Source organism: Fonticula alba (genome assembly GCF_000388065.1).
Source record: "Fonticula alba strain ATCC 38817 unplaced genomic scaffold supercont2.3, whole genome shotgun sequence".
Lineage (NCBI taxonomy): Eukaryota > Rotosphaerida > Fonticulaceae > Fonticula > Fonticula alba.
In genome coordinates, this window is record NW_009242973.1 from 1126258 (window position 1) to 1127272 (window position 1015).

Genomic DNA, 1015 nt, shown 5'->3' on the forward strand with positions numbered 1-1015 from the left:
GGGGGGGGGGGGCGGGCCTGGCACCGAGCGGCCAGCCGGGGAGGGGTGGCCGAGACCAGGGCTCCGCGCGCACCGGCGCCCGTGTGCGCGGGAGCCCTAGCGAAAGCGGGGGCGGGCGCCGGTGCGCGCCCGGCAGCTGACCCATTGCCCACCGCCCGGCCCCGCGCCCTGGGCACCATCACTTGGGACGTTTGCCGCCTCCGCGCCTGGGAGCCGGGGGGGGGAGGGAGACCGGAGTCTGGGCGCTGTACAAACAACAATCCTGCCCGGCGCCGCCGTCGCCGCCGCCGCCGCTGTGGCTGGCCTCGGCTAGGTGGTGCACGCTCGCCCGCGCGCGAGGGGGAGGGGAGGACAGACCCGCGTATCTTCTGCGCCGGCAAGGAGAGAGCTCCCCCCCCCCCCCCCATGGACGGCGTTCGCCGAAGCATGGCCGGGTCCCCCGCGAACCACGTGACCTAGGAATGCACAGGGCCCGCTGCGGGGGCCGGTGCCTCGGTGGTGACAATGACCCACGCATGTACCTCCCCGTGCGTGTTGCATGCCATGGCCATCGGGCTTGCCCCCCCCCCCTTGTGTCGGTCCAGCTCCTTGGTGACTCGACCGCCCCCCCCCCCCCCCCCCCGACGGACCGGCCCGGCCCGGCCCGGCCCGGCCCAGGATGGGGTCCGGTCACGGCCGAGCTAGGGTTGGTTCTGCTTCTGGGGTTCTGAAGCTGAGGTCTTTCCCGTGCGGACGTCGCGTGATTCCGGTCCCGCCAACCCGTCCCGGGTCGTGCACTTGGCGTGCGAGCCCCCTCCCCGGCCCAACCACCGGGCGGACGCGTGGAACGTGGACGGTCTCACACACACACACGCACACACGCCTCCGCACGCGCGCGACACACACCCAGCGGGAGTCCCGCCCCCCTGGGTCCCGGTTCCCGGGCCACAGTACGTCACATCGCCACATCCGCATCCGCAGGCGTCTGTGCCGGGGAGGGGCGGGGGGGGGGGGGGGGGGGGGGGGGGGGGCGGGG